Source organism: Cervus canadensis, chromosome X (assembly GCF_019320065.1).
Source record: "Cervus canadensis isolate Bull #8, Minnesota chromosome X, ASM1932006v1, whole genome shotgun sequence".
Lineage (NCBI taxonomy): Eukaryota > Metazoa > Chordata > Mammalia > Artiodactyla > Cervidae > Cervus > Cervus canadensis.
The window spans coordinates 131401623-131429470 of record NC_057419.1 but is presented as its reverse complement, the minus strand read 5'-3'; the positions used below and the strand labels follow the sequence as shown (position 1 = coordinate 131429470).

General features: G+C 40.0%; 1 protein-coding gene and 2 non-coding genes across 5 annotated transcripts in view; 2 read left to right on the top strand and 1 right to left on the bottom strand.

Moving 5' to 3' along the window:
* Window positions 1-27848, bottom strand: part of TENM1 (teneurin transmembrane protein 1) — an 891941-nt gene that overhangs the window by 757184 nt on the left and 106909 nt on the right. The gene's annotated exons all lie outside the window — the stretch shown is intronic.
* On the top strand, window positions 409-480 carry TRNAY-GUA. Its single transcript has one exon. It is a non-coding gene; the product is annotated as a tRNA-Tyr (tRNA).
* Window positions 26882-26953, top strand: TRNAF-GAA. Its single transcript has one exon. It is a non-coding gene; the product is annotated as a tRNA-Phe (tRNA).

Here is a 27848-nt window from a genome sequence, read left to right as displayed (position 1 = left end):
CCACCTCAGGGCATATTGACTTATTAATCAATCTGTTTGCCATACCAGTCTCTTCTCCCTAGGTTTTGTATGGTTACTGACTATACTTCATTCATATTTCTGTTCAAGTGTCACCTCCTCAAGAATAAGGATGACCCTGATGACCATCATAGCCAAAACCCATTCCTACTGCACTATACCATTCTTTATCCCTTTGTCTTGGGTTATTTTCTTTATAACATTTATACCTAACACATTATGCCTAAATTTGTTTATTCATTTACTGTTTGTCTTCCCATTAGAATCAAGTTCCATGAAAGCAGGAACTTGGAAGATTTTTATTATTGCACACCAAGAATATTCAGTAACTGAATGAAGACTGGTGGATATCACCTTTGTCTTTAAAACCTTCCTCATCCTACTAGGTCTTCCCTGGTGGCTCAGTTGGTAAAGAGTCTGCCTGTAATGCGGGAGACCCAGGTTCAATCCCTGGGTTGGGAAGATCCCCTGGAGAAGGGCATGGCAACCCACTCCAGTATTCTTGCCTGGAAAATCCCATGGACAGAGGAGCCTGGCATGCTACAGTCCATGCGGTCACAGAGTCGGACACAACTGAATGACTAACACTTTCACTCTTCATCCTAGTATTCTCTTTTTGAGCCAAATGAGTAGGTGCCCCTTTTCATCTTTCATAAAGCCTGACATCTCTTGTGGTCTTCCAGCAAAGATTAACTTTCTCATTGAACAAATGTATCTACTTCTTGGTTTATTTACAAAGTATACATAATTATCATACTCCAATCCCAATAAATGCTTGACTCTTCCTTCTAGTCCCATTTTTTATTCCTGAATTCCTGCTGTCTAGTTTCTGTTACCCTCATCAGTCAAGTCAGCTTAACATCACATCTATTGGCCCTGACTTCCCTCTACCACTTCTGAAGCTGAACATGTCCTGCCTGGGCTTTTGTACCGGGGTCATGACTTTGGAAAAATTACCAGTCTGAAACCCTGATAGGACTTCCTACAACAAAGAAATGTGTGTGTGTGTGCGCGCGCACGCATGCATGTACGTGCATAATCTGTGAGAATACTGAATCTTTTCAAAGTCCTTCAGAATCCTCTTATTTTAAAAGATTCCAAAAACCATGGCAACCATATGCTTCCAAGTTTTTAGGACAGCTCCGATTTGAGAGAATTTTATTATTTCCAATAACGGTAATTTATGAAAGGACATATGACGTATGTATCTCTTTAGATTGTCACCACGAATACATTCATGTATTAAAAAAAAATCTTTAGTCAGACCATGTGTCCCAATTTAAAGTTCAGAAAACAGGTCACTCTGGCCATGGTCCTTTTGCTCTGTTAGCCTAGATTCTGGATCCCCACAGACTTCAGCAATAGCTCCCTGGAGTAGTCTCTGCCTTGTCATCTTGTCACTAATTTTCACTAGGAGGGTGGAAGTGAAGGAGGGTATTTTCAAGTCCATTAGTAAGACCATAAGAGTTTGAATTTCTTCCAGTATATTCCCAGCTATTTTAGTTGAGTGTGAAAACAACATAAAGGTCATGAGGACTGCAACTCAAAAAATTGAAGATATCTTTTCACAACTTGCAACTCCCTTTGTCTTACCTTTTCCTTCTCTTCCCAGTTATATATGCCCCTTTTCTCCAGACACACATGCACTGTACTCCTTCACACTACTCCCTGGGGGTTTGATTTGTCAGACCTCAGCCAGCCAGTCATCAGCCAGTCATCTATCTACCTAATCAACAAGTCTTTACATATTACTACCTGCTGGGAACTGTGCTTGGTGCTGGGAATAGAGAAATAGAAGAAATGAAGTCTCTAAGAGTCACTTGCTTAGAACATTTCCTGAGAGCTACTTCTTTCCTTTATATCTTAAGTACTTAGACTGGCAGCTCAGTTCATATTCTGTCCTTCTGGTAGCACTAGATATTAGTAATAACAATAAAGTACCTTTTCCTAAAAATCTCAATAATTTCTTGAGAAATTCATTGGTCTCCTGCAGTCCCTGATACACAATAGTAGTAACAATAGTGACCATTTTAATTGCCTGCTATATTCCAGGCAATGAACTGTTTTATACATATTTTATCTTTTCATCCACAACAGACTATGGTTCAGAGAGGTTAGGCCATTTGCTTAAAGTCACTACCCACCTGGTAGCAAAGCTAGGGTATGCCTGACCCCCAGTCCTACACTCATCATTTTGTTTCATGCTAGATTAAGTGTCTTAACCCAAAGCTGAGTCATTTGCAACAACTGAGGGTTGTTTGAAAATCCTACATGGTACCTCCCCGCTCAAACTAGAAACTCAGTAGAGGACAAATTTGAAATATGGGTGAACAACCAGAAAGAGGGGCGACCCAGCAGTGAGGAAAAGAGCGTTCTAGGCAAGTGAATGGTCAACCTTTTGATGCACCTACTTGGAGCAGAAATTGAGTTCTTTATTATTTTTTACATATTGCCATTTGCTTTCCAGAAAAATCATATTTACTCTCTTCTATAAGTACAGGAGATTGCCTATCTTCAGAACTTCATAAGAACTAATCTTTATGAATATTATTGGCAAAAAATCTGCTTTTAATTTGTATTTTCCATATGTTTATTGTCAACGTGCATTTCTTTGCATTTCCTACTCAAATCTTTGCCTTTTTCCTATAGGAGGGTTCACATTTTTCTTAAGACTTATAAGAGATATTTATCTATTATACATATTAGACCTTTTTCATATGCATTGCACATATTTTGCATGTTTATGAGTTGCCTTTTCATGTTGTTAATTGTACTTCTTATGAACAAAAGTTGTTTGTTATAGATTTAAACCCAACACCCTTCTTCTGGGATTTCTCTTCATCATAAAATTAAATAGCCAACTCTATTTGTTTACATTTTTAAACTTTTACAACATTTAACTCAAATGTTTCAAAAAGTTATTTAGGCATCTAATGTGAAGTGGGGCTCTAATCTGAGGTTTTATGGTAAACTCCTTTATCTCTCGAATGGCTAATTTTCAAAGAACAATTTATTTAATTATTCTTTTTCCCATTGTTCATGACTTTTATAATCATAAGCATGATACTTTTTCAAAGCTATCTGTTTCATTTTATTCACCCTTTCATTCTTACAACCTTACCATACTAATAACTACTATAACTTGGTGATACATCTTAGTATCTTTTATTGATATTTTAAACACATTTTTAACTATTAAAATCTTTATTCTTCCAAAGTGAACTTCAGAATCATTGTCAATAAGTAAACAGAAATTTGTGTTGAATTTATATGAAACATAAATTAAATTTTAATTTCCTAAATCAAGAATACACAGAAGAACTATACAAAAAAGATCTTCATGACCCAGATAATCACAACGGTGTGATCACTCACACTCACCTAGAGCCAGACATCCTGGAATGCGAAGTCAAGTGGGCCTTAGGAAGCCATTACTATGAATAAAACTAGTGGAGGTGATGAAATTCCAGTTGAGCTATTTCAAATCCTAAAAGATGATGCTGTGAAAGTGCTGCACTCAATATGTCAGCAAATTTGGAAGACTCAGCAGTGGTCACAGGACTGGAAAAGGTCAGTTTTCATTCCAATCCCAAAGAAAGGCAATGACAAAGAATGCTCAAACTACCGCACAATTGCACTCATCTCACATGCTAGTAAAGTGATGCTTAAAATTCTCCAAGCCAGGTTTCAGCAATACATAAACCGTGAACTTCCAGATGTTCAAGCTGGATTTAGAAAAGGCAGAGGAACCAGAGATCAAATTGTCAACATCCGCTGGATCATCGAAAAAGCAAGAGAGTTCCAGAGAAACATCTATTTCTGCTTTATTGACTACACCAAAGCCTTTGACTGTGTGGACCACAATAAACTGTGAAAAATTCTGAAAGAGATGGGAATTCCAGACCACCTGACCTGCCTCTTGAGAAATCTGTATGTAGGTCAGGAAGCAATAGTTAGAACTGGACATGGAACAACAGACTGGTTCCAAATAGGAAAAGGAGTACGTCAAGGCTGTATATTGTCACCCTGCTTATTTAACTTCTATGCAGAGTACATCATGAGAAATGCTGGGTTGGAGGAAGTACAAGCTGGAATCAAGTTTGCCAGGAGAAATATCAATAACCTCAGATATGCAGATGACACCACCCTTATGGTGGAAAGTGAAGAAGAACTAAAGAGCCTCTTGATGAAAGTGAAAGAGGAGAGTGAAAAAGTTGGCTTAAAGCTCAACATTCAAAAAACTAAGATCATGGCATCTGGTCCCATCACTTCATGGCGAATAGATGGGGAAACAGTGGAAACAGTGGCTGACTTTTGGGGCAGGGGGCTCACAAATCACTGTAGATAGTGATCGCAGCCATGAAATTAAAAGATGCTTATTTCTTGGAGAGAAAGTTATGACCAACCTAGATAGCATATTAAAAAGTAGAGACATTACTTTTTCAACAAAGGTCCGTCTAGTCAAGGCTATGGTTGTTCCAGTGGTCATGTATGGATGTGAGAGCTGGACTGTGAAGAAAGCTGAGTGCTGAAGAATTGATGTTTTTGAACTGTGGTGTTGGAGAAGACTCTTGAGAGTCCCTTGGACTGCAAGGAGATCCAACCAGTCCATCCTAAAGGAGATCAGTCCTGGGTGTTCATTGGAAGGACTGATGTTGAAGCTGAAACTCCAATACTTTGGCCACCTGATGAGAAGAGCCGACTCATTGGAAAAGACCCTGATGCTGGGAAAGATTGAGGGCAGGAGGAGAAGGGCACGACAGGTTGGATGGCTTTACCGACTCAATGGACATGGGTTTGGGTAGACTCCAGCAGCTGGTGATGAACAGGGAGGCCTGGCATGCTGTGGTCCATGGTGTTGCAGAGAGTCAGACACAACTGAGAGAATGAACTGAACTGAACTGAAATCAATTAAATTGGATAACTTGGCATATTTTAGACATTCAGATATCCTAGCAAAGAACATGATGCATCTCTTCCTTTAATCAAATTTTACTTTATGTTTCTCTAGAAATTTTAATAATTTTGAAGAAAATATAGGCTTAATATTTTTCTTGTTAAAGTCGTCCTTAGAATTTGAAGATATTTTAATTATTGCCAATAAACTCTTTTTTTCATATTTATAATTTCTAACTGGTTATTGCAGAGAAATCAACAGAGGAGTATAGCACAGCCCAAAGGGACTACATTAATAGGCCATTAAAAAAAAAGAACATTGTCATTTAGGAAACATGTTCTCTGCTTGAAGTTGCCTTTTGTAGAATCAAAGAGTTATGATGTTACACACCACCCATCAAACTCAGAGAATTTAAGGCCATGTTCTCATTCAACAGTCATCATTCTCAGATGAGAGAGCAACCATTTATCAAAACACAGGAAGAAAGTAGCTCTCCCCAAGTCAAAGCACTGGGACAAAAATGATTCTGATTAAATTATCAAAAGAAATTTTCACAGTCTGCAATTGTGTTTGGCAAGTTTAAATCCCAAATGAAATTTTAGAGGAGATGGTATATGCCCTTGAAAAGCAAGTTTACAATGAAAATGCTGACAGGCCTTATGAGAGAAGCCTGAGCATCTCTAATGTCACTTATGTGTAAATAACAATATCTGTATACATAGGCAGTTTATGTAAACTCCATTTTTTTCCCCCTGAGAATCACTGTCTTATTTATCATATTCAATGTCCATTATCTCCCTTAAAATTACTATTAGGGCATAATCAATCTACATAGCCATTCAATTATTTAGACAATATATCATATTTCAATATTTCATACAGAAAAATGTTTTCTTCTAACTCATTAATTATAACTAATGCCTATGATGTCTGAGCACAAACATATTAGCTACTTTTTTGTAAAGACTAAGGCTGACTCAGTGAATTTAAAATTCACAGAAGGCTTTGTAAATTTATGAAAGATTTCACGCACAAATTCCAGGTTACTAGTATAGAAAACAGTTTAAATTTGGGGGAAATCAATATAAAGCATGAAAAGAATTCTTATTAACTGCAATCTGAAGTCATAGATGAGGGACTAGTAAAGGCGTAAGGTCATTCTACTTTTCTAAACCATTAATCAGTTTGTTCTGGTCATCTGTGATCTTCTAGCAACTTCTACAAAAATCACTAAGATTAAAAGCAAAGAGATGAATGTACAAAATGAAATGGAAATAAAAAACAAGAGCATCCCTTTGTTCCAAAAAATAAGCACATACAAAAAAAAAAAAAACACCTACATTGATGGGGGTATGTTAGAGCGTTACAGAAACCAAGTGAAAGATCTCCAAATTTGGAGTAATTTGAACAACAACAACAAAAAATACTATTGGACCTAAAGTATAAAATAAATATTCCTGAGTCCACACTAATATAAATGAACGACTGAATACATAAATGAATGCATGGACTTCCCTGGTGGTCCAGTGGTTGAGAATCTGCCTGCTGATGCAGGAGAAACAGGTTCATTCCTTGCTCCAGGAAGATCCCACATGCTGCAGGCCAACTCCCCAGGCCACAACTACTGAGCCTGCACGCTAGAGTCCAAGAGCTATAACAAAATAAGCCACCGCAATGAGAAGCCCACCCACCACAACGAGAGTAGCCCCCACTCACCACAACTAGACAAAGCCTGCATGCAGTAATAAAGCCCCAGCACAGTCAAAAGTTAAAAAAAACCAAAACTAAAACTTAAAACAATAAATTACATAAATGAATGAGAGAGAAGAGTAGTACCCCAAATAACTTGTGGTAATATTCTGCCTTCAAGGAAGTGGACTCTAATTCTACTCACTAAGTGTGGACTGCACATAATAATTTCCTTCCCGAGAGTATACTATAGAAAGGGGGGAAAGCGTGACTTTACGGTGAAAACCCTAACACACACTATCAGAGTCAGGTGATGCAAAGTAAATATCAACAAAAAGTCCTGCTGATAATATGTACCTGTGATAGCTTGTGAAGAAAATTGTATTTGTCTCTGTGGCCTTCCTCCCAAACACCCATGACCCCAGGCTAATTATGAGGAAAATATACTACATATTCCAATAAAAAGCCATCCTACAAAATACATGACCTATATGCCTTACTGCTACTGCTACTGCTAAGTCACTTCAGTTGTGTCTGACTCTGTGCGACCCCATAGACAGCAGCCCACCAGGCTCTGCCGCCCCTGGGATTCTCCAGGCTAGAACACTGGAGTGGGTTGCCATTTCCTTCTCCAATGCATGAAAGTGAAAAGTGAAAGTGAAGTCTCTCAGTCATGTCTGGCTCTTCGCAACCCCATGGACTGCAGCCTACCAGGCTCCTCCGTCCATGGGATTTACCAGGCAAGAGTACTGGAGTGAGTTGCCATTGCCTTCTCTGGACCTATATGCCTTAAAACTATCCAAATCATCAAAAAAAAAAAAAAAAAAAATCTGAGGAATTGCCAGAGTCAAAAGGAGTCTAGGGACATATGACAAGTAACTGTAGTGTGGTAACATGGATGGGATCCTGGAACAGAAAAATGACATTAGGTAAAAACTAAGGAAATCTGAATAAACTATTGCCTTTAGTTTATGAATCAACATAAGTTCACTAATTGTAACAAATGTACCGTAATAATGCAAGAGGTTAATAAGAGGGGAAATTCTGTGTGGGGGTGTGAAGGGGGGCATAATGGCAAATCTCTAAACTATCTGCTTAATTTTTCTGTAAACCTAAAACTGTTGTAAATAAACTTTATTTCATAAAACAGCAGACGTCAGAAAAATTAGGAGATTATCTCAGATGGCTCAGCGGTAAAGAATCCGCCTACAATGCAAGAGGCACAGGAGACCAGGGTTTGATCCCTGGGTAGGGAAGATCCCCTGGAGGAGGAAATGACAACCCACTCTGGTATTCTTGCCTGGAAGATCCCATGGACAGAGGAACCTGGCAGGCTACAGTCCATGGGGTCACAAAGAGTCAGACATGACTGAGCATGCAGGCAGACAATAGTAAAGAGAGAGGAAAAAACAACTCCCAGACCTCTTGGAGGAAAAAGGGTATAAAGACAAGACCAAGGAGGCTTCTCCTAACATCAAGTCTACTTTGTATAAATGTCAATGTCATAACATAGCTCATTACAAAAGGATAAGTTACAATATGAATAAAATCATAGCTTCAAAAATACCTATACACAGTAAAATCTTGATATAAAACAGTCCTTCCCCATCACCAGTGATGACAAGAGGGTTCACTGTACTTTAAATTAGTCCAAAGACTGTTTGGTTTCCTACATGGGATGCCAAAAAGGTATCAGAGAGCTGAGTAGATGTTTGTCCTAGAATCTATAATATCAAACATGGATTCTAACCATAGGATCTTAGGGCTCAAATGACCTCAAAAAGATCAACCAATCCAAGTTTATTATTGTCTGTAACATTTTACAGGGGTGTTGATCTTTTATAAAGATCTTCAGAGAAGGTTCATAAATTATCAGGGTCATCTGTACAGTCAAAGATCCTCCTATTATGATTTTATCAATTACCTTGTAAGACTTTTGTCAAAATTTACCTGAGGTTACCTGCATTCAGAAACTTTTTAAGACTGTTGGGTCTAACAATTAGTATCACTTAGGTAAAGAATCCACCTTCCAAGGAGATGTGGGTTTGATCCCAGGGTCAAGAAGATCCCTGGGAGAAGGAAATAGCAACCCACTCCAGTATTCTTGCTTGGGAAATTCCATGGACCGAGAAGTCTGGGGGCTACAGTTCATGGGGTCTCAAAGAGTCAGATACAACTTAGCAAGTAAACAGCAGCAGCAGCAACTTTAACTACCCTTATACATGACTGGTAAATAAACTCTAAAAAACTACTTAAAAATAAAAAAGCAAGAGGAATGCATCATCTCAAAGGATGTGAGGATATGACATCCACATAGGGCATGATGAATGCTTTTCTGAATAGTCTGTGATATGGCACACAGTAGGTACTCTTAATCTGACTGTTGAATTAATGAATAAATGAATAAATAGGGCAGTCTTTCAACACATTTGTTTAGAAGCTCATAGTTTAATCTCATGTTATGTCTCTTAGTGGGCTATCAGATCTATTTAGAGTCTTTTGAGACAGAACTCAATAAAAATATTGGGCATGCTCTGTGGGATAAAGCCATAGCAGGTGAGGAAGGGAGTAAGTTGAACCATCCTTGTTTTGGTGTTTCTACCATAGAGAAGCACAAAGAAGAACATTCAAGGACACCACAGTCAAGTGGTAAACTTCACCCTTTGGGAAAGTATTCTGGAGAGAAGTGAAAGATAGTGATTTCCAATATTCATTAAGAGGATTACAGGACATGCCAAAGAGAAAATCTAGACGTGTGTGTGGAAGTCATGGGATGAAGAGCAGACCCACCATTGTTGGCCACTCATTCTGCCTCCCTACTTCTCTTTCTATCCCTGCATCCCTACTCCCCCACCAACAACATGAAAGCCTCAGCTTTTATACATCTTTAGCAATTCCATAATTATCTCTGTCACTATACGTGGCATCTTGAACTTTGACAATTTTGTTGTAATGTTATCTTTTCCAGTGTGTAGAGTTTGAGGCATCAAGTTACTCTAGACTATCCAAAATGAAATCCGTTCAGCTCACTTGTAATTCTTCTACTTGCTCATTTAGCAATACAGAGTGTCCAATGCATGTCAGGCACTATACTAGAAGCTTGAGAAACAAACATGATTAGGACACGATGCTCACCAGTCTATAAAAGACATAAAGGCACATAAACACATAATTGAAGGCAGTGTGGAGACACTGTATAGAAATATGCAAAGAGGGCCATGTTAATATATAGAAATTGAATGCTGCTTAGAGTTAAACTTGAGAAGACTTCACATAGAGGCAATATTTCAACTTGGTCTTGTAGAATGGGTAGGAGCTTACTATGTCCAGAAGATGGGTAAGACATTGTAGATAAATGGAATAAGAGATAGCTTCATGAGCAAAACACAAAGATATAAAATTATGTTTTACAGTTAGGAAACAGTGACTATGACTGTAATAAATAGAATGGTGGCAAATGAGACTATAGCATGCCAGATTAGGAAGGATCTTGTTCACTGTGTCAAGTATTTTAGATATTAATCTTAAGGTAACAAAGAATTGGAAACAGAAAAGTGACATGGCTCAATGGGTAAATTGCTCTGACTATACTGAAGAGAGGGCTTCCCTGGTGGCTCAGACGGTAAAGTGTCTGCCTGCAGTGCAGGAGACCCGGGTTCGATCCCTGGGTTGGGAAGATCCCCTGGAGAAGGAAGTGGCAACCCACGCCAGTATTCTTGCCTGGAAAATTCCATGGACTGAGGAGCCTGGTAGGCTACAGTCCATGGGGTCGCAAAGAGTCAGACACGACTGAGCAACTTCACAGGACACATACTGAAGAGAATGAATCGGTGGGTTGTGGGACAAGACTGGAGACAATGGTAGTTGGAAGATAACAGATGACAATAGTAAGGCAGATTCTTTACCATCTGAGCCACCAGGGAAACCCAGCAAGAAAGTAGAAAGCAAAAGGACAGAAGAGAAAACACTGGCACAGGTTTGTTAAAACAAAAGGGAAAGAGGAAAAATGATGTAAGCATACTTTTAATCCTATTTTAAAGCATATTTTGAAGACAGAGGTGAGGAAAGCTGAGGGTGTTCATGCTTGATAACCTGCATTTCAGCAAAATTAGAAGACCTAATCATCTACTGAGAGGAAGACATGGCTGGAAACAGCTATTCAGAGGAATGGAAAAAGAAGCTTACTTTGGAGGGACAAAAAAAAACTGTCTTATAGAAGAAATGCTAAGAGATCAGCTAAGTTTGCAAATGTTTAATTGCAGTATAGTCTATTGTAGTATAGGAGACCATGTAAGTGGAGTGTGTTAAGAAAATGACACCAGGATGTCAGAAGAATTGATCCATGGGGGAGCATAAAGACAGGTGGCCAGAAACCTGCCCCTAGGTAAACAGAATACCAAGAAGGTCATCTAGGGGTCAGGAGAGTTAGATGAAAAAGTACATCCTTTGCATCTAATGTGGACCTATAATTTTAACCTGATGCGATGAACAGACTTATTGGAAAAGACCCTGATGCTGGGAAAGACTGAAGGCAGGAGGAGAAGGGGATGACATAGGATGAGATGGTTGGATGGCCTAACCGACTTGATGGACATGAGTTTGAGCAAGCTCCAATAATTGGTGAAGAACAGAGAAACCTGCCGTGCTGTAGTCCATGAGGTTGCAAAGAGTCAGACACGACTGAGTGACTGAACTGACTGACTGATAATTTAAACCATGAGTAGTATTTTTAATGGGACAAATGGACAAAGATTTTGTGGTAATTGGGACAAAGGATAGTTACAACTTTTTTTTTTCTTTACCTTGGGATACTTACACCATTATCTGCCAAAGTGATGTTCTGAAAAGAAAGATATCCACATGAAAGTAAGGGAAAATATGTTTGAATAATCCATACCAACTGCTGAAAGCATGTCCCACCCTTGTATATAAATTCTTTTAATCAAAGCACACATCAAAATGAAACTAGAATGTGACAACTCAATCTACCAAACAAACACATGCCTTGCTTAACTAGCTTGTCAATCTAAGGATCCCAACAGAAGGAAGCTATTCAATCAAGAAAAGGAAGGAGAAAGGTCAAATTGAAGTGTTTTATGCATTATAAAATTATTACTTTTGCCAATATTACTTTGCAATTAAAACTTTGTAGACTTTACAGCAGCCAAAAAAGTTGCAGAACTAATTTAACATTTCTCCCAAAAATGTTGTCAATAAAGGCAACAGTAAAAAACTAAAGGCACATTAAAACTGAAGAGGAAAAGTTAAAATTTTACATAATCTCCTGCTCGTTCTGCCTCTATAACTCAGCTTGCTCCTTGCAGAGTTGGATCACACAGGTCATGTAGTCTCAGAAAATGGGGACTTATAATACTAGGAACTGAAGCTTATCTCACTCACCCTTATCCTGCTCTTTGCAATTGCCTGGCCCCTGCAAACCTGCTTAATCATGCCTGTCTGTAAAGGTCAGGCATCCCCCTCCCCATCTTGACTGCTGTTCCCACGCACATGAAACCCCTTAGTTTAAACCAGCCTATTAACAGCTAGTGTTGCCCACCATAGTCTGTCTATAAAAACTCTGTAACCCCTTTGTTTGGGGCTCAGAGCTTAGAGTGTTAACTCCTCTGGGCCTGCTGGCGTAATAAACCTGAGTTCTCCAACTCTCCGAGTGTGGTGCTTGGCTTCTCAATTACTGCTTTCTGCAACATTTCTGGAGGCCCCAGCAAGATTCCAACCACACCAGCCCTTTGAGTCACTGGACTGGTGGCTCAGCCAGGCTGGAGTGAAGGAACCCCAAGACGAACGAGGAGGCATGCCACCTGATGGTATTCCAGGTTCTCTTTCAGACCAGTGTTCCAACTCTATGGACAGCCGAATCCCAACTGGACTCATTGGAGAGACGGATTAACTCACCAGGAATGCCCACAGGATCAGGTAAGGCCCTGGGCCCACTCCCCAGTCAGGTCCTACCCCAATGGGTAGAAGAGGAAACTGAGCACCTACTTGGAGCTCCCAGTAAGGGAGCATCAGATAGGGAGAACTGGGGACCCGGGAGAAGGGAGGCACTGTGATAGCCTCTGAATGACTGTGAGTACGTGACTGCTGATTGAACAGAGTGAGAGAAATTTCTCTTTTTGGAAACTGCAAAACCAATTCTTTTTGCATATGTAATTAATAACAACTGGCTTGTTACAGGGCCTGCCTAGGAAAAAGCTTGAAGTTAACCCTTTCCATGTCCTTGAAATACACAGCCCACTTTGCCTGAGACCTCAGCTTTGGGCAAATTAGAACTCCAAGCAGAGGGAAAAAAAAGGGGTCAAAGATATTTTAAATCTCAAACAGAAAACTATAAGATCTCTGTCTGTCTGTCTGGACTTACGTATGTCTTTTGTTTTTTCTGATAATATTGTTAAAGTTATAAATGAGTTCTAATTTAATTGGCCTAAAGAAAGTTTAGTTCAGTTCAGTCACTCAGTCGTGTCTGACTCATTGTGACCCAATGAACCGCAGCACGCCAGGCCTCCCTGTCCATCACCAACTCCCGGAGTCCACACAAACCCATGTCCATTGAGTCGGTGATGCCACTCAACCATCACATCCTCTCACCCAACCCTTCTCCTCCTGCCCTCAATCTTTCCCAGCATCAGGGTCTTTTCCAATGAGTCAGCTCTTTGCATCAGGAGGCCAAAGGATTGGAGTTTCAGCTTCAACATCAGTCCTTCCAATGAACACCCAGGACTGATCTCCTTTAGGATGGACTGGTTGGATCTCCTTGCAGTCCAAGGGACACTCAAGAGTCTTCTCCAACACCACAGTTCAAAAGCATCAATTCTTCTGTGCTCAGCTTTCTTTACAGTCCAGCTCTCACATCCATACATGACCATTGCCTCGACTAGACGGACCATTGTTGAAAAAGTAATGTCTCTGCTTTTTAATATGCTGTCTAGGTTGGTCATAACTTTCCTTCCAAGGAGAAAGCGTCTTTTAATTTCATGGCTGCAATTACCATCTGCAGTGATTTTGGAGCCCAGAAAAATAAACTCAGCCACTGTTTCCACTGTTTCCCCATCTATTTGCCACGAAGTGATGGGACTGGAGAAAGTAAGTGCTTACAAATCAAACATTTCTAAATACAAGAAAAATTAACCTCAATAAATTTCAGATTCACATAAACTGGGTAACAGTCAATATTAAATATCTAGTATTAATGTTTGTTTGCTAATCTAATAAGGAAGTAGGATGTATGTTTTTAATAAAGAAGATATGAAAAATAAAATTACATTTTATAAAGGGAAAAGAAAGTAGGTCTGGCTTACAGTGGACTGTTACAAAATGTGATTAGAAGGTTTCTGGAAAGTGACCCTGAACAAAGTTTTGTGGATGGTTAGGACTGACTAAGTTTAAAATAAATTTAATTAAGTTTACCTAAATGAGTTTAAAGTAAGCTAGTGAAAAATTTAATTAAGCCTTTCTCTCTGTTAAGAAGACATATTTTCTTCAGATGTTGAACTGCTTTTAATAATAAGGTTTCTTTACCTCTTAATTGATCTGTATTTACCTTTGAAATTTTTTGTTAACTTTGGCTAAGGAAACAACTATTATTTCACAGTAACTTATATGATCCTTCTGTCTTGTCTCAATGAAATGAAGCCATGCCGTGTGGGGCCACCCAAGACTGATGGGTCATGGTGGAGGGGTCTAACAGAATGTGGCCCACTGGAGGAGGGAATGGCAAACCACTTCAGTATTCTTGCCTTGAGAACCCCATGAACAGCATGAAAAGGCAAGAAGATAGGACACTGAAAGATGAACTCCCCAGGTCGGTGGGTACCCAATATACTACTGGAGATCAGTGGAAAAATAACTCCAAAAAGAATGAAGGGATGGAGCCAAAGCAAAAACACCACCTAGTTGTGGATGGGACTGGTGATAGAAGCAAGGTTCAATGCTGTAAAGAGCAATATCACATAGGAACCTGGAATGTTAGGTCCATGAATCAAGGCAAATTGAAAGTGGTCAAACAGGAGACGACAAGAGTGAACATCAACATTCTAGGAATCAGTGAACTAAGATGGACTGGAATGGGTGAATTTAACTCAGATGACCATTATATCTACTACTGTGGGCAGGAATCCCTTAGAAGAAATGGAGTACCATTATAGTCAACAAAAGAGTCTGAAATGCAGTACTTGATGCAATCTCAAAAACGACAGAATTATCTCTGTTCATTTCTAAGGCAAACCATTCAATATCATGGTAATCCAAGTCTATGCCCCAACCAGTAATGCTGAAGAAGTTGAAGTTGAACAGTTCTATGAAGACCTACAAGACCTTCTAGAACTAACACCCCCAAAAGATGTCCTTTTCAAGATAGGGGACTGGAATGCAAAAGTAGAAAGTCAAGAAACACCTGGAGTAACAGGCAAATTTGGCCTTGGAGTACAGAATGAAGCAGGGCAAAGGCTAATAGAGTTTTGCCAAGAGAACGCACTGGTCATAGCAAACACCCTCTTCCAACAACACAAGAGAAGACTACACATGGACATCACCAGATGGTTGACACCGAAATCAGAATGATTATATTCTTCACAACCAAAGATGGAGAAGCTCTATACAGTCAGCAAAAACAAGACAGGGGGCTGACTGTGGCTCAGATCATGAATTCCTTATTGCCAAATTCAGACTGAAATTGAAGAAGTGGAGAAAACTACTAGACCATTAAGGTATGACCTAATTCAAATCCCTTATGACTATACAGTGGAAGTGAGAAATAGATTTAAGGGACTAGATCTGATAGACAGAGTGCCTGATAAACTATGGATGGAGGTTCATGACATTGTACATGAGACAGGGATCAAGACCATCCCCAAGAGAAAGAAATGCAAAAAAGCAAAATGGATGTCTGAGGAGGCCTTACAAATAGCTGAGAAAAGAAGGGAAGCAAAATGCACTGGAGAAAAGGAAAGATACATCCATTTGAATGCAGAGTTCCAAAGAATAGCAAGGAGAGATAAGAAAGCCTTATTCAGTGATCAATGCAAAGAAATAGTGGAAAACAATAGACTGGGAAAGACTAGAGATCTCTTCAAGAAAATTAGAGATACCAAGGGAACATTTCATGCAAAGATGGGCTCAATAAAGGACAGAAATGGTAGGGACCTAACAGAAGCAGAAGATATTAAGAAGAGGTGGCAAGAATACACAGAAGAACTGGACAAAAAAGATCTTTATGACCCAGATAATCATGATGGTGTGATCACTCACCTAGAGCCAGACATCCTGGAATGCAATATCAAGTGGGCCTTAGAAAGCATCACTACGAACAAAGCTAGTGGAGGTGATGGAATTCCAGTTGAGCTATTTCAAATCCTGAAAGATGATGCTGTGACAGTGCTGCACTCAATATGCCAGCAAATTTGGAAAACTCAGCAGTGGTCACAGGACTGGAAAAGGTCAGTTTTCATTCCAATCCCAAAGAAAGGCAATGCCAAGAATGCTCAAACTACCGCATAATTGCACTCATCTCACATGCTAGTAAAGTGATGCTTAAAATTCTCCAAGCCAGGCATTAGCAATATGTGAACCATGAACTTCCAGATGTTCAAGCTGGTTTTAGAAAAGGCAGAGAAAAAAAAATTTTAAAAAAAAGGCAGAGGAACCAGAGATCAAATTGCCAACATCCGCTGGATCATCGAAAAAGCAAGAGAGTTCCAGAAAAACATCTATTTCTGCTTTATTGACTACACCAAAGCCTTTGACTGTTGGATCACAATAAACTGTGGAGCATTCTGAAAGAGATGGGAATACCAGACCACCTGACCTGCCTCTTGAGAGACCTGTATGCAGGTCAGGAAGCAACAGTTAGAACTAGACATGGAACAACAGACTGGTTTCAAATAGGAAAAGGAGTACGTCAAGGCTGTATATTGTCACCCTGCTTATTTAACTTCTATGCAGAGTACATCATGAGAAACGCTGGACTGGAGGAAACACAAGCTGGAATCAAGATTGCCAGGAGAGATATCAATAACCTCAGATATGCAGATGACACTACCCTTACAGTGGAAAGTGAAGAACTAAAGAGCCTCTTGATGAAAGTGAAAGAGGAGAGTGAAAAAGTTGGCTTAAAGCTCAACATTCAAAAAACTAAGATCATGGCATCCAGTCCCATCATTTCATAGCAAATAGATGGGGAAACTGGAAACAGTGGCTGACTTTATTTTGGGGGGCTCCAAAATCACTGCAGATGGTAATTGCAGACATGAAATTAAAAGATGCTACTCCTTGGAAGGAAAGTTATGACCAACCTAAACAGCATATTAAAAAGCAGAGACATAACTTTTTTCAACAAAGGTCCGTCTGGTCAAGGCTATGGTTTTTCCAGTCGTCATGTATGGATGTAAGAGTTGGACTATAAAGAAAGCTGAGTGCAGAAGAATTAATGCTTTTGAACTCTGGTGTTGGAGAAGACTCTTGAGAGTCCCTTGGACTGCAAGGATATCCAACCAATCCATCCTAAAGGAGATCAGTCTTGAGTGTTCATTGGAAGGACTGATGTTAAAGCTGAAACTCCAATACCCTGGCCACCTGATGTGAAGAGCTGACTCACTGGAAAAGACCCTGATGCTGGGAAAGATTGAGGGCAGGAGGAGAAGGGGACAGCAGAGGATGAGATGGTTGGATAGCATCACCGACTCAATGGACATGGGTTTGGGTGGACTCCAGGAGTTGGTGATGGACAGGGAGGCCTGGCATGCTGCAGTTCATGGGGTCGCAAAGAGTCAGACACAGCTGAGCGACTGAACTGAACTATATGATCCTACCTGACTGAGTGTTATAAACCCTTTTGATCTTTATTGATAAAACTTCCTAGATTGCTTGACTTCTAGCTAACTTTTGGATACTTCAGAGGGCCCCTGAGACATCCCAAAGAGCTATTAAACTACCTGGGTTCATTGGATACGTTAAATTACATGGGAAGTACTGTTGAAGGGGTAATAAATCTTTTCAGGTTATACTGTATGGTTAATGTTACAAATATAGATATCCTTAAATTAATTGAAATTCATACAGATCTCATATGCCCTGATAAAATACGGTCAATTACAATTCTAGCTATCATATTAAAGTGCTGTATATCACAACAATGACCAGGTATCTTTGTCAATTGCAATAGAATCTGATTTTTAAACATATTTTCTATGGTTTTACTCTCATGCCTTTAGAAGAATACTGCTAGTTCTTCAAGATTTATGGAAAAGACTTCCTAAAGTTAAGCAGAAAAACAAATTTTGTTATTGACAGTAAGCTGATACCAGACTGGAATTTGATCTTCTATCTGTTTAGAGACAAAGTTTTCTTAGAATGCAGCTTTCAATAACAGATTATTCATTTCTTTGCCTTTAAGTGATTATTTTTAAAGACTTTTTGTTACTTTGGTAAAGTAAACAAACATTATTTAAGATTATGTTACATGCAGACAAAGCTCATTCTGCTTCTACACAAAATAACCCCTCACGGTAAGACTTTTGCTATCCTGATGTCCTTAAAACATGGCAACAGTCTGCTCCTAAATCAGGAAACTAAAAATGGATAAACAACAGCTATAAATCAAAGAGCCAAGGCTATGGGAAATCCAAGATGGCTGCTTGTCTTTTCCCGGCTCCCTGACAGACCTCATTTTTATTTGATGGGTTAAAGGCTTCCCTGGCTACAGTGTCAATGCCCTCACAATGAGTTCTCAAAAAAAATTATGCTTCACTGAATATTAAACTCTAATTTTGTTAATTAAGGTCTGTGCTTACTAAGACTCACTTCTGAGATAGTTCCTTGTTATGTTATATTGCTAAAAGCTTTAATTAAGTTATAAAAAGGACATCTAAGATTGTTTCCAAAGCTTATCTCAGTAACCAATCTTTAGATAAAGCTCAGATGTTCCATGATGTCCAACCAGGAGATGAACACTTGGCTATAATCATTTAACTGAGTCAGATGACCTGGGGTATATCAGGCTATAACCAGTGAAAGTTTTTAAGACATTAAATTCTTGCTAGTGACCTTACTAATAACTGCTAGCTATATTATTTTCTATGTAGCTTGTTTCAGAAGATTATTTCTTACATTACCAAATGTGTGACTGAGCCTGTGATAAAATGCTGATATACAGTCCCATATGAGATCAATAATTGTAATAATGTAACTCTAGATATGGGAAGAAGCAACAAGAGGAAATATTTCCCTGGACCAAGAGGCTAGCTAGTAAGACAGGTATGGTCCAGAGACTGTTGCTACTTACAAGGCCTAGTCTAGTGAAAACACACTGAGTGGCCTATCAATGGAATCCTTATTAGACCTGGGAATGAGCCTTCCCAGCACCATGGGACACAATTACCATGAAATGCCCCCAAAGCATGGTCAAGTATGTGGCTATGAAGGGGCCCTACTGACTGGAAGTTGGCCCTTGCCAGCTGCCTCTACAAAGATCGAATCATGAGCACTACAAGATGCTGACCTTCAACACCCCCTTGAAAGGAGTTCAGGGTGGAGACAAAAAATAAGGCACTCTGCTCTGGGAAAAACCAAAAAAGAAAAACAAACAAACAAACAAAACAAAACAGGCCTTCAGATAGTCAGATGTTTTCAGGTAAATATTTTTATGAGTCCAAATTCTTGCATCTTCTCATACCTAGGGAAACACTAATGTCACAAATCAATGTCTGGACCTCGTTCTCCTGGCTAGCCCCTCAGCAGCTTTCCTCTATTAATCTTTAGGCCATATATCTTTAACTTTCTTGTTAAGTTTGTTTTTCCAAGTAGTAGTACAACAAGAATATCCCCCCACCAACACCCAGACAATGCTAGTACAAGCTGCCTTATCATTCTGTGGACTGTCACCTCCCTCTGTAAATGCACCCTGAGGTCCTCAGGCTATTCTCCCTTTGAGATCTTACAAGGGAGACCACACCCCAGTGATAGAAAAGCTCAAGGGAAACCATCAACAACTAGTTGACCTGGAGATGTCCCGACACCTCCAAGCCCTGGGAAAAGTCTTCAGCCATGCAGCCCGATAAACCTTAGAAAGGACACCAATTCCTTTGGGCAATTGGGTTCATCCCTATCAGCCAGGAGATGAGGTATGAGTTAAAGATTAGGAAAAAAAAACCACTTCAGCCAATTTCGACAGGCCCTCACATGATCATCCTGGCAACTCCTTCTGCTGTTAGAATTATAGGTGTCATCCCTTGGATTCACCACACCAGAGTCAAGAAGGCAGTGACTTCCTGTGATGAGGACACCTGGAAAGCAGTTCAGGACCCCAAAAACATCCTCAAGGTCTGGTTCCAAAGACAGGGCCTTCACTCACAAAGGATGCTGGGTCCCACTCTGGTCATTCTGGAAGCTGACTAGTCAACGCGTGGCAGAAACCTGAGGATTCTTCAGCCTTGCTCCAGCCACACTCTGGCAGCTGGCTGGTCAATGTACGGCAGGAGCCTGAGGATCCAGCTATCAAAATATTGATAGATTTTTATTGTCAACCCTGGTCTCTATTCCTAATTGATATTATTGCTGTGCTCTTCATTATAGGAACAAATAGACTCCCTGGCTGAGATGGTTTTACAGAATAGGGGAGGGCTAGACCTACTGACAGCTGAAGAGCTATGCCTCTTCTTGAATGGAGAAGGCTGCTTTTATGTAAACCAATCAGAAATAGTCAGGGACATGGCCCAGCAGCTAAGGGAACAAATCATAAAAAGGAGAGAGAAACTAGCTAATTCCTGGGGTAATTGGAACATTATCTGGAGCTGAATATCATGGCCTTTCCCTTTAACAGGTCCTTTCTTCAGCTCTTTGCAGTGCTCTTGTTTGGCCCTTGTATACTCAATGCAATTACCCAGTTCATAACCTCTTGGATTGAATCCATAAAGTTACAGATGGTAATAGCTCAATATAGCCCCCTAAACAATGCAGAGCTCTGAATGTCCTACCAAAACATGAGATGATGCTTTCTACAATGAGTGATAGAAGAGTCAAGAGGGGGAAATGAAGAGGAAAAGTTAAAATTTTACCTAACCTCCTGCTCGTTCTGCCTCTATAACTCAGCTTGCACCTTGCAAAGTTGGATCACACAGGTCATGTAGTCTCAGAAAGTGGGGACTTACAATACCAGGAACTGAAGCTTATCTCACTCACCCTTGTCCTGCTCTTTGCAACTGCCCAGCCCCTGCAAACCTGCTTAATCATGCCTGTCTGTAAAGGTCAGGTACCCCCCTCCCTATCTTGACTGCTATTCATGTACACGCAAAACCCCTTATTTTAAATCAGCCTATTAACAGCTAGTGTTGCCCACTACAGTCTGTCTATAAAAACTCTGTAACCCCTTTGTTTGGCGCTCAGAACTCAGAGTGTTAACTCCTCTGGGCCTGCCGGCGTAATAAACCTGAGTTCTCCAAGTCTCCGAGCGTGGTGCTTGGTTTCTTGATTACTGGTTTCTGCAACAAAACTAGTCATAAGAAAGAAAATATTCTTCAGGAAAGTAAAACCTAATAGCAAATGTGATTTCAAAGAATGTAGATGCTACAAAACCAATTTGTGGGTAAAGCATAATTCTATGGTGTCATATGGGGGTAAAGTGCCCCAGAGAAGTAGTAATTTGAGAACCAAGGAAACCACAAGTTAATATGGGTTCTGACCTAGGTACCACCAGAAAATAATAAGGAACTACATGTATGGAACAGAATTAAATACATGAATCACAGATCAAATTATAAAAACAACTAGCAAATAAAAGGCAGAACATTCTTTATGATTCAGTGTTGTTTACTAAAAGAATTTACATGAAAGGAAATCATTTTCTGGAGGGCTTCTTCCCATTTTCCTAGAGCTAGTAAGAATTATAGGGATACTACTGGAGTTTGATTTTGTAGTCATGTATTAGGTTACACCTCAGGATTACTGCAGAACATCTTTTGTCTGACTAACAAATGCAGAATCTATATATACTGCATATTCTAATGATGAAAGCTACCTAGAACCTTCTATTGGTTTTTCCCATTCCTGTGTAAATAAGAACCTTGGAATATTCTTGTTGCTTGTTGTTTTCTGGGACTTCCCTGGTGGCTCAGATGGTAAAGAATCTGCCTGCAAGGCAGGAGACCCAGGTTCAGTCCCTGGATGGAAAGATCCCCTGGAGAAGGGAATGGCTACTGACTCCAGTATTCTTGCCTGGAGAATCCCATGGACAGAGGAGACTGGGGGGCTACAGTTCAGGAGATCACTAAGGTCACTCAATTGTGCCTGACTCTTTTGTGACCCCTTGGACTATAGCCCACCAGGCTCCATTATCCATGGGATTCTCCAGGCAAGAATACTAGAGTGGGTAGCCATTCCCTTCTCCAGGGGATCTTCCTGACTCAGGGATCAAATGCGGTCTTCTGCATTGGCAGGAGGATTCTTTACCACTGAGCACTAGGGAAGCTCTTGTTGCTGCTAAGTGTATTCTCTATGCAATGCGCTCTTCGCAAAGAACTATTTCTAGTTGGGAAATTGAAGAAAAAATAATTTAAACTTTGTTAAAAGAATAGGATTTTTGTAGGCCACCTATCAATTTCTGAAATATACTTGTAAGAAAGGCACATTGGATGTTGTGGTAACTGTTCTGTGACCTGGTTTGCTGCTCTTAAATCTCAAGCTATTCAAAATGTAGTGGTATGGGGCATCACCCCTCTGCAGTTCAAACCTCAGTGGGCCAGATAACAGCGTGGGGAGTCACTCCCTCTAAATCCTAGAGGCAGACATTATAAAAGAGATGGTTCTCTGAATTTTAGAATTCACACAATTGTAAATATCATACATATATTCTATCAGTCAGTGTGAACCAGAAGCGATTTTTACCTATGGTAAATACTGTAGGCAGGATGACTAGTTGGCTTTCAAATAGCAACTTAGTCATTTCGTGGGCTTCCCTGGTGACTCAGCTGGTGAAGAACCTGCCTGCAATGCGGGAGACCTGAGTTCGATCCCTAGGTTGGGAAGATCCCCTGGAGAAGGAAAAGCTACCCACTCCAGTATTTTGGTCTGGAGAATTCCATGGGCTGTATAGTGCATGGGGTCGAAAAGAGTCAGACACGACTGAGCAACTTTCACTTTCACACTTTCACAGTCATTTCTTTATCTCAAAAGTCATTTCTTTCTACTTCTGTACCAAATTTCACCAAAGTGTAATAAAACTCACAGCATATATGATCATTTAAAGTGTTATAGAGATGATGAACAGCCCAAATTTTTCATTAACTTGACCAAGGTCACGAAGTAGTGACTGTTGAAATTAGGATTAAAATCCTGGGCTTTCTGACTACAAACCCTCAGTTCTTTCTATTGTATCACTAATGTGATCCTTGAATGATTTCTAGAAATATTATGGAACTCTTTTGGTATTCTGAAACTCAATTTCCAATGGGGAAGGGAGAACACCAGCTGGGTGTCCTATAATTTAACTCAATTCTGATACTATCCACCTGGAGATAGAATCAGATTCCCCACATATAAATAAAAGCCTCAGTCCCACAAGATTGTCTGCCCTGCCACCCCCTCCCCCAACTCAAAGGGCAGTTGCTAGTTCAGGTTATCATTGTACTTCTGCCTGGTTGGTTGGTTATCCATCAGAGGTCCCCATGACTACCTCCTCAGGTTTGATTAACTTGCTAGAACAGTTCACAGATTTCAGAGAAATATTTTACTTACTAGATCACTGCTTCATTATAAAAGGATATAACGCAGGAATAGCCAGATGCAAGAGAAGTTATGAGGAAAGGGCGAGAATGCTTCCATGCCCTCCAGGAGTGCCATTCTCCCCAAATCTCCACAAGTTCACCAAACCAGAAGATTGCCCTTTCTTTGGGGGTTTTACAGAGGCTTCATTACATAGTAATGTTCAATTAAATCACTGGCTATTGTCCATTATTTAAACCTCAAGGTCCCCTCCCCTCCCCGGAGTTTGGGGGTAGGGTGGAAATGAAAGTTCCAACCCAAAGTTCCAAAGTTCTAGTGATAGCTAGATTGGCTCTACTAGCAACCAGCCTCCACCCTTAAGCACTTTCCTAAGGATATTCATTAACAAAACAAAAAATACCTTAATCTCTCTCTATATTTGAAATTCTAAGGGCTTGGAGAGCTGAGAACCAGACTCCCTTCAGTTCAGTTCAGTCACGCAGTCTTGTCCGACTCTTTGTGACCCCATGGACTGCAGTACGCCAGGCCTCCCTGTCCATCACCAACTCCTGGAGCTTGCTCAAACTCATGTTCATTGAGTCGGTGATGCCATCCAACCATCTTATCCTCTGTCGTCCCCTTCTCCTCCTGCCTTCAATCTTTCCCAGCATCAGGGTCTTTTCCAATGAGTCAGTTCTTTGCATCAGGTGGCCAAAGGATTGGAGTTTCAGCTTCAGCATCAGTCCTTCCAATGCATATTCAGGACTGATCTCCTTTAGGACGGACTGGTTAGATCACCTTGCTGTCCAAGGGACTCTCAAGAGTCTTCTCCAACACCACAGTTCAGAAGCATCAATTCTTCGGCATTCAGTTTTCTTTATAGTCTACCTCTTGACTGAATAGTAACTATGACCAAATATATATTTTTCTTATAATTCGCAATATCACAGAAACCAAGAGCATGGTTCTAGAGGGGCCGGGTTATGCCTTCTCAGTCCGTGCCTGTGTGTGCTCAGTGGTGTCAGACTCTGCAATCCTATGGACTGTAGACTGCCAGGCTCCTCTGTCCATGGGATTCTCCAAGCAAGAATACTGGAGTGGGTTGCCATTTCCTTCTTGAGGGCATCTTCCCCATCCAGGGATCTAACCTGTATCTCCTGCATTCTTTACTACTGAGCCACCAGGGAAGCCCACAGTGAGTAGAATGCAGACTAAATTTCAACCCAAATTCATGTCCCCTCTGTAAGGCATCCTTGTATAGAAAACAAATTGCACAAGAATCTGTGTGTTCTGGCTGACTGCCTAAAATCATCTATTGGATTTATTCTCTGGAGCTATCACTCCAGAGGACTTGGGCTGCTGGCTGATGTCTTCACCTAGGTCCTCACAGGACTAGTCATGAATAAATGTGTAGACAAAGAATACTGTCAGCCATTTTAGTAAACAAAGGATGTAGCCATCAAGCCATCAGCCACTGTACTCTTCTCCATGCCCCCTGAGGGGAATTCAGGATGAAAAAAACATAACAGGATAGTGGCCCTAGATAGTTATATCAAAGGAATAATTTCAATGAACCCAGACTCCTGACTCTTCCCACCTTGTAGAAAAGTACTAAAATTATTAACTTGAGATGTCTGGTTTTTGTGATTAGGAGTAATCTCTTGATGTCTGAATACATGTTTTATTTTGTTTTCCCTCAGCAAAAACTACAAATCCTAGTTCCTCCCTTACTTCTTTGAACAGTTTCTCAGAGCTATCTACATGGCTATATCCCAGGCTTACAGTCCTCAGTAATACCCCAAATAAAACATAATTCTCAGTTTTTAGGTTGTGCATTTTTTTCAGTCGAGAAACCTCATTGTCCTTTTAATATTAAATAGGTGTACAACCTACGCAACGACATTATACTCTTATCCATGATACAACCTGCTGGCTTTTTGTAACTTAGGCTGTTCCAAAAAAAAAATGAAAAATACCCAGAATAAAAATTAATCAAACTATCTGACTTTGATAGGGAAACAAAATGTTAGGTAGTTAGAATAGGAAACAGGAATCCAAAATGGCGGTGCCTAAAAGACAAGGAAGGGAAAAGCCCACAAAAATAGAACAAAGGAAGGTCAAAGGGAGGTCAGAGGACTGGAGTGAGGACCTCGGGTAGAACAAACAGCACTCCTGGCTAGCCCAATGTACATAGGGCAGGCCCAGTGGGAAGGAAAAAACACATGAAAAGAGGAGACAAAGGGCCAGGGCTCTCTTCTCTTCACATCTTTGGGTTGGCATACCCTCAACGCCTTGAGGATGTATTTTCCTGCTATTTTCTAAATAAAATTGAGTTGTGACACGGAGCTGTAACACTGATCTGTCTAAGAGCTATAACATGGTCTGTCCAAGACCCAAGAGTTATAACACGGTCTGTCTGAGAGCTGTGACATGCCGAGGGCTGTAACGTCCCTCACTTCAAATTTTTGTTGAGACAAGACAGCACTGAGGAGATTACACTCACCTGACACAAAATATCCAGAATTATGTCCTAAACTCAACTTAAAAAGCCCAAAATTGAAAAATTCAGATTAGTCAGATGCCCCATGTTGTTTTGCTTTGTTTTGTTTTTCCTACAGACTGAATCAGGCACTGTGATAAGTGCTGTGATTGAGAAACATTTTGGATACTACTGGATGGTAGCTATATGAAATAGACTGTCTGGAACAGTCTGAATTTTAACTATGCTGCCATGTTTTATGACTGTGAGTCAGAAATATAAATCCACAGTCATGAAAACTGAAGACTTTGGAAAAATGTAACCATTTTGATTAGGAGAACACTATAGAAATAAAAGTTTGATATAACATGCCAAATTTTTCTGGACATTTTAAGGGTTTTGCTTATAGATGAATCTTAATAGACTGATTATCACTTATCCAATTCTCAATGTGTATAAAGCAATGTGGAACATGCTTTATTTAAATACTCCTCATGTAATCTTTAAAGGAATCCTATGAGATAAGTATCCATCATCATCCTCATCTCACATCTTATAAATGAAAAACTGAGGTTCAGACACATTGAATAACCTTATTCCAGGTGGGAGTGGGGTATAGTGGTTAAGTCGTGTCCAACTCTTGCGACCCCATGGACTTTAGCCTGTCAGGCTCCTCTGTCCATGGGATTCTCCAGGCAAGAACTGCAGTGGGTTGCCATGCCCTCCTCTAGGGGATCTTCCCATCCCAGGGATCAAACCCAGGTCTCCTGCATTGCAGGCAGATTCCTACAGATACCTGAGCTAAGAGGGAAGCCCAGGTACCTCAGCTGAAAAAAGGCATGGTGCCAATTATGAACTCATGTGTTTTCAGTCTCAGAACTTGAGCTTTCTACAACTTCTGACATACTTCTAAGTCAACTTAACAATAAAAATGTGAAGATACTCTGATACTGTAAAGTAGATTCAAAATCTCAATAAAATTAGTGATTTGCAAACAAAGCAAAAATTCTTCTCTAGGATTCATTTTGGTGTAAATAAATAATTGGGGCTAAACTTTGGCAAATATACTGGCACAATTATAAATAAACTATTCCCTGGTGGCTCAGATGGTAAAGCATCTGCCTGAAATGCAAGAGACCCAGGTTCGATCCCTGGGTGGGGAAGATACCCTGGAGAAGGAAATAGCAACCCACTCCAGTACTCTTGCCTGGAAAATTCCATGGACAGAGGAGCCTGGTAGGCTACAATCCATGGTGTCGCAAAGTTGGACAGTACTGAGCGACTTCACTTTCAGACTTTCAGATAAATAGGATATTTGGGACACATTTGGGAAATCATTGGATTTTTTTTTTTTTGCTTGATGTGGAGATTAATTAATAGGCCACCCCAAACCTGCAGTTATAAGAAAAATTAATACATGCCTTTTGAGTGAAATGATGTTTAAAGAGCAATTATGTTTAAATGCTGCATTTGAAAGCCTTACCTCCCACACATACAAAAATATCTATTATTTTGCAAACTACACTAATTAGTGTATACAATTTCAAAAGGCTATTCCTCCAGATAGAAAATTACAATACAAATATACTGAAACTACGCCAACTAAATTATCTAGGCACAGAAAGACACCCTGTTGTTTTACGACATCTCCCCAAAATATTTTCTGCAAAAATATAGCAGGCTTTTGACCAGCATTACTTCCTGAAAAGATGTGGCATTAGATTTATGAAGAGTTGATGAGCCACTATATTTAGAAACAAAATTATTACGTTTTGCTTTGGAAAAAATTGGAAGAGCTAATAATAGGAAAAGATGATTTGCCTCTTAGGAAAAAAAAAAAAAAAACCGGTTTGCAAACTACAAAGACTAGAGGCTAGAGGCCAGGACAACTGGAAACTCTTCTGAAGGACTTGTTACTAAGTAGAGAGATTAGCAATTGGAACCAAAGGGTGATGGCTTATGGAATGATATTGTTGCAGAAACCAGTAATGGAGAAACTAAGCACCACACTTGGAGAGTTGGAGAACTCAGGTTTATTACCCCAGCAGGCCCAGAGGA